The sequence below is a fragment of the Ranitomeya variabilis genome, chromosome 5 (assembly GCF_051348905.1).
Source record: "Ranitomeya variabilis isolate aRanVar5 chromosome 5, aRanVar5.hap1, whole genome shotgun sequence".
NCBI classification, from domain to species: Eukaryota; Metazoa; Chordata; class Amphibia; order Anura; family Dendrobatidae; genus Ranitomeya; species Ranitomeya variabilis.
In genome coordinates, this window is record NC_135236.1 from 684,229,337 (window position 1) to 684,240,608 (window position 11,272).

General features: G+C 34.6%; 1 pseudogene; it reads right to left on the bottom strand.

Annotated features, from left to right (window-relative positions):
• Positions 1-254: 254 nt before the first annotated feature.
• Positions 255-11,272, bottom strand: part of LOC143773515 (uncharacterized) — a 28,658-nt pseudogene continuing 17,640 nt past the window's right edge.

The following is an 11,272-nucleotide window of genomic DNA, read 5'->3' on the forward strand; positions in this document are numbered from 1 at the left end:
CGCTCGGCCATGAGAAGCCCCCGGGCCCAGATGGAGACTTGTAGGGAAAGTTTTGGGATCCGCAAAAGTTTTCTGCTGACTGTACTGGATCCGGCCCTTTAAGGCTGAGGACGGCCTACCGGCAAACATTGCCAACGTTTGGTGAGTTTCCGATCAGACGCCGCCGATTCCTCGGTATCACTGAGCGCAGACATCGGCCGCCATTACCGGTGACGCTCTACACCCAAAAAAGCACAAAATACCGACAATATTCATCAATGGAGAATTCTACCGAAAAAGGGAAGAAAAAACGGTGAAAGAAGCAAATCAGGTTCTAGAGAAAAGATCATTAACACAAGGAATAATAGCAGTAACGAATATAATTACCGATGTATTATAGCGGAAGATCGAGTAGTGGCACCATTATCACTACAGACGGTACTATTATATCACCACTATAGACGGTACTATCACTATAGACGGTACTACTATATCACCACTACAGACGGTACTATTATATCACCACTATAGACGGTACTATCACTATAGACGGTACTACTATATCACCACTACAGACGGCACTATTATATCATCACTATAGATGGTACTATTATATCATCACTATAGACAGTACTATTATATCATCACTATAGATGGTACTATTATATCATCACTATAGACGGTGCTATTATATCATCACTATAGACGGCACTATTATATCATCACTATAGACGGTACTACTATATCACCACTACAGACGGTACTATTATATCATCACTATAGATGGTACTATTATATCACCACCATAGACGGTACTATTATATCACCACTATAGACGGTGCTATTATATCATCACTATAGACGGTACTATTATATCATCACTACAGACGGCACTATTATATCATCACTATAGACGGTACTATTATATCATCACTATAGACGGTGCTATTATATCACCACTATAGACGGTACTATCACTATAGACGGTACTACTATATCACCACTACAGACGGCACTATTATATCATCACTATAGATGGTACTATTATATCACCACTATAGACGGTACTATCACTATAGACGGTACTACTATATCACCACTACAGACGGTACTATTATATCATCACTATAGATGGTACTATTATATCACCACTATAGACGGTACTATCACTATAGACGGTACTACTATATCACCACTACAGACGGCACTATTATATCATCACTATAGATGGTACTATTATATCATCACTATAGATGGTACTATTATATCATCACTATAGACAGTACTATTATATCATCACTATAGACGGTACTATTATATCATCACTATAGAGGGTACTATTATATCATCACTATAGATGGTACTATTATATCATCACTATAGACAGTACTATTATATCATCACTATAGACGGCACTATTATATCACCACTATAGATGGTACTATTATATCATCACTATAGACGGTACTATTATATCACCACTATAGACGGTACTATTATATCATCACTATAGATGGTACTATTATATCATCACTATAGACAGTACTATTATATTATCACTATAGACGGTACTATTATATCATCACTATAGATGGTACTATTATATCATCACTATAGACGGCACTATTATATCATCACTATAGACGGTGCTATTATATCATCACTATAGACGGCACTATTATATCATCACTATAGACGACACTATTATATCATCATCACTATAGACGGCACTATTATATCACCACTATAGATGGTACTATTATATCATCACTATAGACGGCACTATTATATCATCACTATAGACGGTACTATTATATCATCACTATAGACGGCACTATTATATCATCACTATAGACGGTACTATTATATTATCACTATAGACGGTGCTATTATATCATCACTACAGACGGTACTATTATATCATCACTATAGACGGTACTATTATATCATCACTATAGACGGTACTATTATATCATCACTACAGACGGTACTATTATATCATCACTATAGACGGTACTATTATATCATCACTATAGACGGTACTATTATATCATCACTACAGACGGTACTATTATATCATCACTATAGACGACACTATTATATCATCACTATAGACGGTATTATTATATTATCACTATAGACGGTACTATTATATCATCACTATAGACGGTACTATTATATCATCACTATAGACGGCACTATTATATCACCACTATAGATGGTACTATTATATCATCATCACTATAGACGGTACTATTATATCATCACTATAGACGGCACTATAATATCATGACTATAGACGGCACTATTATATCACCACTATAGATGGTACTATTATATCATCACTATAGACGGTACTATTATATCACCACTATAGACGGTACTATTATATCATCACTATAGATGGTACTATTATATCATCACTATAGACGGCACTATTATATCATCACTATAGACGACACTATTATATCATCATCACTATAGACGGCACTATTATATCATCACTATAGACGGTACTATTATATCATCACTATAGACGGCACTATTATATCATCACTATAGACGACACTATTATATCATCATCACTATAGACGGCACTATTATATCACCACTATAGATGGTACTATTATATCATCACTATAGACGGCACTATTATATCATCACTATAGACGGTACTATTATATCATCACTATAGACGGCACTATTATATCATCACTATAGACGGCACTATTATATCACCACTATAGACGGCACTATTATATCATCACTATAGACGGTACTGTTATATCATCATCACTATAGACGGCACTATTATATTATCACTACAGACGGTACTATTATATCATCACTATAGACGGTACTATAATATCACCACTATAGATGGTACTATTATATCATCATCACTATAGACGGTACTATTATATCATCACTATAGACGGTACTATAATATCACCACTATAGATGGTACTATTATATCATCATCACTATAGACGGCACTATTATATCATCACTATAGACGGTACTATTATATCATCACTATAGACGGTACTATTATATCATCACTATAGATGGTACTATTATATCATCACTATAGAGGGTACTATTATATTATCACTACTATAGACAGCACTATTATATCATCACTATAGACAGTACTATTATATCATCACTATAGACGGTACTATTATATCATCACTATAGACGGTACTATTATATCATCACTATAGACGGTACTATTATATCATCACTATAGACGGTACTATTATGTTATCACTATAGACGGTGCTATTATATCATCACCATTATAGACGGTACTATTATATAATCACTATTGATGGTACTATTATATCATCACTATAGACGGTACTATTATATCATCACTATAGACGATACTATTATATCATCACTACAGACGGTACTATTATATCATCACTATAGACGGTACTATTATATCATCACTATAGACGGTACTATTATATTATCACTATAGACGGTGCTATTATATCATCACCACTATAGACGGTACTATTATATCATCAGTATTGATGGTACTATTATATCATGACTATAGACGGTACTATTATATCATCACTATAGACAGCACTATTATATCATCATAACTATAGACGGTACTATTATATCATTACTATAGACGGTACTGTTATATCATCACTATCGACGGTACTATTATATAATCACCACTATAGACGGTACTATTATATCATCACTATAGACGGTACTATTATATCATCACTATAGACGGTACTATTATGTTATCACTATAGACGGTGCTATTATATCATCACCATTATAGACGGTACTATTATATAATCACTATTGATGGTACTATTATATCATCACTATAGACGGTACTATTATATCATCACTATAGACGGTACTGTTATGTCATCACTATAGATGGTACTATTATATCATCACTATAGACGGTACTATTATATCATCACTGTAGACGGTACAATTATATCATCACTATAGACGGTACTATTATATCATCACTATAGACGGTACTATTATATCATCACTTTTGAATGTACTATTATATTATCGCTGTAGACTATAGATGGTACTATTATATCATGACTATAGACTGTACTATTATATCATCACTATAGATGGTACTATTATATCATCACTATAGACGGTACTATTATATCATCACTAAAGATGGTACTATTGCATCATCACTATAAACGGTACTATTACATCATCACTATAGATGGTACTATTATATCATCACTATAGATGGCACTATTATATCTTCACTATAGATGGTACTATTATATCATCACTATAGTCGGTACTATTATATCATCACGCTAGATGATACTATTATATCATCACTATAGAGGGTACTATTATATCATCACTATAGAGGGTACTATTATATCATCACTATAGACGGTACTATTATATCATCACTATAGACGGTGCTATTATATCATCACTATAGTCGGTACTATTATATCATCACTATAGACGGTACTATTATATCATCACTATAGATGGTACTATTATATCATCACTATAGAGGGTACTATTATATCATCACTATAGAGGGTACTATTATATCATCACTATAGATGGTACTATTATATCATCACTATAGACGGTACTATTATATCATCACTATAGATGGTACTATTATATCATCACTATAGACGGTACTATTATATCATCACTATAGATGGTACTATTATATCATCACTATAGAGGATACGATTATATCTTCACTATAGATGGTACAATTATATCATCATTATAGATGGTACTATTATATCATCACTACTATAGACGGTACTATTATATCATCACTATAAACGGTACTATTATATCATCACTATAGACGGTACTATTATATCATCATCACTATAGACGGTACTATTATATCATCACTATAGACGGTACTATTATATCATCACTATAGACGGTACTGTTATATCATCATCACTATAGACGGCACTATTATATCATCACTATAGACGGTACTATTATATCGCCACTATAGATAGTACTATTATATCATCACTATAGACAGCACTATTATATCATCACTATGGACGGTACTATTATATCATCACTATAGACGCTACTATTATATCACCGCTATAGACGGTACTATTATATCATCATCAGTATAGACGGTACTATTATATCATCACTATAGACGGTACTATTATATCACCACTATAGACGGCACTATTATATCATCACTATAGACGGCACTATTATATCATCACTATAGACGCTACTATTATATCATCACTATAGACGGTACTGTTATATCATCATCACTATAGACGGCACTATTATATTATCACTACAGACGGTACTATTATATCATAACTATAGACGGTACTGTTATATCATCACTATAAACGGTACTGTTATATCATCATCACTATAGACGACACTATTATATTATCACTACACACGGTACTATTATATCATCACTATAGACGGTACTATTATATCACCACTATAGATGGTACTATTATATCATCATCACTATAGACGGTACTATTATATCATCACTATAGACGGTACTATTATATCATCACTATAGACGGCACTATTATATCATCACTATAGACGGCACTATTATATCATCACTATAGACGGTACTATTATATTATCACTATAGACGGTACTATTATATCATCACTATAGATGGTACTATTATATCATCACTATGGACGGTACTATTATATCATCACTATAGATGGTACTATTATATCATCACTATAGATGGTACTATTATATCATCACTATAGACGGTACTATTATATCATCACTATAGACGGTACTATTATATCATCACTATAGACGGTACTATTATATTATCACTACTATAGACAGTACTATTATATCATCACTATAGACAGTACTATTATATCATCACTATAGACGGTACTATTATATCATCACTATAGACAGTACTATTATATCATCACTATAGACGGTACTATTATATCATCACTATAGACGGCACTATTATATCATCACTATAGACGGTACTATTATATCATCACTATAGACGGTACTATTATATCATCACTATAGACGGTACTATTATGTTATCACTATAGACGGTGCTATTATATCATCACCACTATAGACGGTACTATTATATAATCACTATTGATGGTACTATTATATCATCACTATAGACGGTACTATTATATCATCACTATAGACGATACTATTATATCATCACTACAGACGGTACTATTATATCATCACTATAGACGGTACTATTATATTATCACTATAGACGGTGCTATTATATCATCACCACTATAGACGGTACTATTATATCATCAGTATTGATGGTACTATTATATCATGACTATAGACGGTACTATTATATCATCACTATAGACAGCACTATTATATCATCATCACTATAGATGGTACTATTATATCATTACTATAGACGGTACTGTTATATCATCACTATCGACGGTACTATTATATAATCACCACTATAGACGGTACTATTATATCATCACTATAGACGGCACTATTATATAATGACTACAGACGGCACTATTATATCGTCATCACTATAGACGGTACTATTACATCTTCACTATAGACGGTACTGTTATGTCATCACTATAGATGGTACTATTATATCATCACTATAGACGGTACTATTATATCATCACTGTAGACGGTACAATTATATCATCACTATAGACGGTACTATTATATCATCACTATAGACGGTACTATTATATCATCACTTTTGAATGTACTATTATATTATCGCTGTAGACTATAGATGGTACTATTATATCATGACTATAGACTGTACTATTATATCATCACTATAGATGGTACTATTATATCATCACTATAGACTGTACTATTATATCATCACTATAGATGGTACTATTATATCATCACTATAAACGGTACTATTACATCATCACTATAGATGGTACTATTATATCATCACTATAGATGGCACTATTATATCTTCACTATAGATGGTACTATTATATCATCACTATAGTCGGTACTATTATATCATCACGCTAGATGGTACTATTATATCATCACTATAGAGGGTACTATTATATCATCACTATAGAGGGTACTATTATATCATCACTATAGACGGTACTATTATATCATCACTATAGACGGTACTATTATATCATCACTATAGACGGTACTATTATATCATCACTATAGATGGTACTATTATATCATCACTATAGAGGGTACTATTATATCATCACTATAGAGGGTACTATTATATCATCACTATAGATGGTACTATTATATCATCACTATAGATGGTACTATTATATCATCACTATAGAGGGTACTATTATATCATCACTATAGACGGTACTATTATATCATCACTATAGAGGGTACTATTATATCATCACTATAGAGGGTACTATTATATCATCACTATAGAGGGTACTATTATATCATCACTATAGATGGTACTATTATATCATCACTATAGATGGTACTATTATATCATCACTATAGATGGTACTATTATATCATCACTATAGATGGTACTATTATATCATCACTATAGTCGGTACTATTATATCATCACGCTAGATGGTACTATTATATCATCACTATAGACGGTACTATTATATCATCACTATAGAGGGTACTATTATATCATCACTATAGACGGTACTATTATATCATCACTATAGACGGTACTATTATATCATCACTATAGATGGTACTATTATATCATCACTATAGAGGGTACTATTATATCATCACTATAGAGGGTACTATTATATCATCACTATAGATGGTACTATTATATCATCACTATAGAGGGTACTATTATATCTTCACTATAGATGGTACAATTATATCATCATTATAGATGGTACTATTATATCTTCACTACTATAGATGATACTTTTATATCATCACCACTATAGATGGTACTATTATAGCATCACCAGTATAGATGAAACTATCTCCTATTTTTGAGGATACTGTCTTCAGTGTGGAGATGTCCTGTTACTGTGCAGGGCGACACGGTCGCTTTGTTTCTTCATCTGGTAGTTTAGAGGTTGGGGAAAAATTGGGGAATGTGCTCTAGATAACTGTGTAAATTTCTGCAAAGACGAGTCCTGGCTGGAAGAAGTGATGGCGGTCTGTGCTGGATGAAGATGAAAAGTGAAGTAGAAGGACTTCAACTAGAGACTTCACTGGTGAGTCAGTGTGTTACGTGTACACTGACACTATATACCGTACACTATATACAGAGCTCCTGTGTATAATGTCACTGGTGATCATTGTATTACCTGTACACTGACACTATATACAGAGCTCCTGTGTATAATGTCACCGGTGATCACTGCATTACCTGTTCACTGACAGTATATACAAAGCTCCTGTGTATAATGTCACTGGTGATCATATTACCTGTACACTGACACTATGTACAGAACTCCTGTGTATAATGTCACTGGTGATCACTGTATTACCTGTACACTGACACTATATACAGAGCTCCTGTGTATAATGTCACGTGATCACTGTATTACCTGTACACTGACACTATATACAGAGCTCCTGTGTATAATGTCACTGGTGATCACTGTATTACCTGTACACTGACACTATATACAGCGCTCCTGTGTATAATGTCACTGGTGAGCACTGTATTACCTGTACACTGACACTATATACAGAGCTCCTGTGTATGTCACTGGTGATCACTGTATTATCTGTACACTAACACTATCTACAGAGGTCCTGTGTATAATGTCACTGGTGATAACTGTTTTACCTGTATACTGACACTATATACAGAGCTCCTGTGTATAATGTCACTGGTGATCACTGTATTACATGTACACTATACACAGAGCTCCTGTGTATAATGTCACTGGTGATCACTGTATTACCTGTGCACTGACACTATATACAGAGCTCCTGTGTATATTGTCACTGGTGATAACAGTATTACCTGTATACTGACACTATATACAGAGCTCCTGTGTATAATGTCACTGGTGATCACTGTATTACCTGTACACTATATACAGAGCTCCTATGTATAATGTCACTGGTGATCACTGTATTACCTGTACACTATATACAGAGCTCCTGGGTATGTCACCAGTGATCACTGTATTATCTGTATACTGACACTATATACAGAGCTCCTGTGTATTGTCACTGGTAATCACTGTACTACCTGTACACTATACACTTTATACAGAGCTCTTGTGTATAATGTCACCAGTGATCACTTTATTACCTGTACACTATATACTGTATACAGAGCTCCTGTGTATAATGTCACCAGTGATCACTGTATTACCTGTACACAGACACTGTATACGAAGTATAGATCTTCTGTGTATAATGTCACTTGTGGTGATAATAGTAATGTATTTTTTTAACTAATGATCAGTATTGTAGTATTTGGTCACTGTGGTGGTAATATGGTGTCTGTTCATGGTGCGGTGGTATTTGTCCCTTGTATGTGGTATTATAGGTCACTATGTGGTGGTAAAATTGTGTCTGGTCATGGTGCAGTGATATTTGTCCCTTGCATGTGGTATTATTGGTCACTATGTGGTGATAATATTGTGTCTGGTCATGGTGCAGTGATATTTGTTCCTTGTATGTGGTATTATAGGTCACTATGTGGTGGTAAAATTGTGTCTGGTCATGGTGCGGTGATACTTGTCCCTTGTATGTGATATTATTGGTCACTATGTGGTGGTAATATTGTGTCTAGTGATGGTGCAGTGGTATTTGTTCCTTGCATGTGGTATTATAGGTCACTATGTGGTGGTAATATTGTGTCTGGTCATGGAGCGGTGGTATTTGCTCCTTGTATGTGGTATTATAGGTCACTATGTGGTGGTAATATGGTGATGGTCATGGTGCGGTGGTATTTGTCCCTTGTATGTGATATTATTGTTCATTTTAAAAATTGAAAAATAGATAAAAATATACCTAAATTGTATTGGATATTTTAGCAAATGTTTAGTAAGTTATAGTAGAGTAGGGTTCGGCCAAAAGAGTCTACCTTGTCAAGATGGCGGATTAAAAAATGTTTTGGCCAAAACAAAAGCTACAGCTGTATGTGTGATCTGGTGATGAGAACTGTTAGTGCGATTGGTGAGAAGTGGAGTTTTTCCATGAGGTGTTGGGCTGTGGACGGTTTGAGGGGTGGAGCCTGGTCGAACTCTCAAGGGGGCCCCGAAAATTTTGCCAGTATGGAGCCCCAAAATTTCTAGTGGCAGCCCTGCGTGCCACTCTTGGCAGGGAGACTCTGACTGATTTTTCATACGTTTAGTGTAACTCCGGCCTTACACCAGAAATCACAGATCATCTCCTAATAACACTGCATGATGGGTGATATCAGGATGGAGCCTTGTATCTAATCCTATCCTGTGCGATACTGTCTGCTGAGCTGTGTATCTAATCCTATCCTGTGTGATACTGTCTGCTGAGCCGTGTATCTAATCCTATCCTGTGTGATACTGTCTGCTGAGCCGTGTATCTAATCCCCTTCTGTGTGATACTGTCTGCGGAGCCATGTATCTAATCCTCTTTTGTGTGATACTGTCTGCTGAGCTGTGTATCTAATCCTATCCTGTGTGATACTGTCTGCTGAGCCGTGTATCTAATCCTATCTAGTGTGATACTGTCTGCTGAGCTGTGTACCTAATCCTCCCTGTTTGATACCGCGGTGTGTAGTTATAGTGGAGCCTCTGCCCTGACAGGATGTCAATATCCCTGAATATCTTCCTTCCTCTCTGTCTGACGCCGTGTGATTTCCTCCATAATAATGTGAGAAGTGTCTGAGGCCGAGACCCCGAGATATCCGTCTGCGGTATCCACGGCACAACCGTAATATCACGAGGATCAATGCAGTAAACGTTACCAGTATCACTAAAATCCCTGGTATCATTACTATCACTATAATCCCTGGTATTATCACTTTCACTATAATCCCTGGTATTATCACTATCACTATAATCCCTGGTATAATTACTATCACTATAATCCCTGGTATTATCACTATAATCTCTGGTATTATCACTATCACTATAATCCCTGGTATTATCACTATCACTATAATCCCTGGTATCATTACTATCACTATAATCCCTGGTATTATCATTATCACTATAATCCCTGGTATCATTACCATCACTATAATCCTTGGTATTATCACTATAATCCCTAGTATTATCACTTTCACTATAATCCCTTGTATCATTATTATCACTATAATCCCTGGCATTAT